This window comes from Brassica oleracea, chromosome C9 (assembly GCF_000695525.1).
Source record: "Brassica oleracea var. oleracea cultivar TO1000 chromosome C9, BOL, whole genome shotgun sequence".
NCBI lineage: Eukaryota > Viridiplantae > Streptophyta > Magnoliopsida > Brassicales > Brassicaceae > Brassica > Brassica oleracea.
In genome coordinates, this window is record NC_027756.1 from 37,831,364 (window position 1) to 37,834,440 (window position 3,077).

A 3,077-nucleotide genomic window follows, 5' to 3' on the forward strand; every position below is an offset into this window, starting at 1 on the left:
TGTTTACATATTACCCATCAAATAAAAGAGAAACAAACACAGCCACAGCAGAAGATACAAGAGACAATCCCAACAGACACAAAAGCGGCAACAACATCTCCACCTGCTCACTCCTCTTGTCTTATAAAAATAGTTTATATGCTCAATGTCAACATGCCAAACCTATTGTCTTCTTATGACAAATACATATATTCGTTTAAACCCCATTAAGACCCAAATACTAATTGTCACTCATTTTATAGTTATTTCTACAAGTCTTCGTATATTTTTTTTAAAGGTCCGGTAAAAACAATAAATTTAAAAGTAAAAAAACATATAACCAACATAATAAGAATAAAAAAAATATTACTTAATACACACAACTTACATAACTAAACTGGAGAAAAAATATCCAGAAACAAAAGGTACTCTCAACAACCTTAATATAATTTATGTAATCTCAACAGTACAAGTAACATATTAAAAAGACAAACAAACAATAAGTCTCACTGACACAGCAAGCAACAACACGAACTATATCAATCACATTACTAACACAGTTTAGTCCTTCATGAGTGGAGAACAGTGCATACACAGTACATGATCACAACTCTAACCCTATAACAATAAAAAAACTTAAAAAATAATGATCAACCCAAAACGCAAAATTCACAGCTGCAATAACCCTAACAAATATTGAGATGAAACAAAAAATATGTTTACAACCCCGCGCTTACGCGGGGGCAATGCCCTAGTCAATCCAAAGGATAGAGAATACAATTCTCTCAAAAGCTCAAGCTCTTTATTAATCAAATCAAAACTGAATACAAACTTAAGTCTAAACAGCTATATATAAGAAAACAATAAAACCCTAAAACGATAAAGATAATTATCTAAAATAATTAATAAAACAAATGATAAGATATTTGGAAATATTCCAAATATATCTACATCATTGTCTATCATTCTCTCCGGGTTGGAGAAGATTCGTCCTCGAATCTTGATCGTAGTCTTCAAATCCAAAACATTTTCCAATAAAAACTCTTCCTCGAATCTTCAATAGCATGTTTTGCATGAATTTTACATGAATCTGTTTGTAACTTGAATCTTCACAAATCCGTTTTTGCACAAAATTTGCACGCAACAAATTATTAAGATTCTGCACAAAATTATTAAGATTCTGCAAATTAGCCGTTCAAAGGATCCGTCTTTGAAGACAAAGTCAATAACATGAACATCATCTTCATACACGTCATAGATTGGATCTCCATAGATCTCTCGATAGATCTCATGGTTTTCTTCTCTCACGACAAAAAGACTTTCGTTAAGGATAGGATATATGTTAATACTCAGCATGACATCTAGAATCGTTTTTCGATTAAGAAACCAAAAAGACGCATAACAAAATAGATCCATCGTATGATATATAGACGTTAAGGTTGTTGCCAATGAGAAACCATAAAAGAGTAGCTTGTACAAGGTTTCCATCAAGAACTTCATACCAACTGTACTCAAAGACATGTGTTTCCAATCAGGTTTTGGTACACTATCTGAAACCAGAACTTTTATAATAAACCCAAAAGTCAAAGCTCTTTTATTAATCAAATCAAAATTGAATACAACTTTAGGCTAAGATGCCTATTTATAATAAATCTTTAAATCTATGAAAACTCTAATCTTAATTAAAATAGGAAAACTACTAAAATATAGAAAATAGAATAAAAAGTAATTATCTATGTAAACTACTGAATAATAAAGATATTTGCATAATTTCCAAATATCTTGCTGCATCGGATCGTTTAGAATGCTAGCAGTCTGGTCTTGGCCGGTGCACTCACCTTACAGTATCACACGTTGGTCGCCCTAACCATTATGGATAGGTGTTGGACATTGTACCACCTCTCTTTCTTGTTTCTTCCTTTCCTTTCATGCAATCTTCTATTATGTTTTAATCCAGTTCAAAAATTCTCAAAGTAACCATTTTAAAATCTTTATATATACAAATGTATGGATGCAATATTTTTAATAATATCTAAATGCAAATTAACAACCTAAGATAGGTAAAAAAATAATTAGCTAGAACCATTAAAAAATGCAAAATGTCAATTAAAAAAATGATTATTCTAATACAACAAAGTTTATATAAATCACAGGGTAAAAAAACCATGTGCTACATCAAGAAAAGTATCTAATAGAAATCATGTCATCCAACTGAATTATATTTCTAGTCAAAAGGAAGTAAAAATAAAATTAATCTAGAGAAAATGATTAGAATATCACTAAAACTTTTTTTGTCACAAATATAGCTTCTAAGAATAAAAATGACCAAAATAGCACTTAATGTTTTATCAAGAGATAAACATACAGTTATATTCCAATGGTAAATTAATTTATACATTAGGGTTTAGAGTTAAGGGGTGGGGTTTAGGGTTTAGGGTTTAGGGTTTAGAGTTTAGGGTTTAGAGTTGGGGAGTGGGGTTTAGGGTTTAGATTTAAGGGGTGGGTTTAGGATTTAGGGTTTAGAGTTTAGGATTTAGGATTTAGGGTTTAGAGTTTAGAGTTTAGGGTTTAAGGTTTAGAGTTTAGGTTTTAAGGTTTAGAGTTGGGGAATGAGGTTTTGGGATAAGATTTCGAATTTTGAAAAAAAAATAATAATAATTTTTTTAAAAGATAAAATGTTATTTTGGTCATTTTAATTTTTGAAGGCTATTTTTGTGACGTAAACTTAGTAATGTTCTATTTTGGAGATTTTTTTTTTTTTTTCGACTAAGTTCCGTTTATATTAAAAGATCAGTCATGACATTGTTATACAAAAATGGGGGACACGTATGGAACACACTCCATGCATTATCAGACGTTAAAGATTTTTTGGCTAATAAATCAGAACATGAATTTGCAGACCTACTACGATACATAAACCTGATGTTATGGAAATGAGATTTCCAAGCCGAGATAGTCTTTAGATAATTCTCCAATCGTAGGTTAATGCTTGCAGTTTGTAAACATCTCGTGACTTGTATGTTATCTCCTTCGAAGATCACTTTCTTGTATCCCAATGAGTAAGCTGCTTGAATAGCCCAAATTAATGCAGTACATTC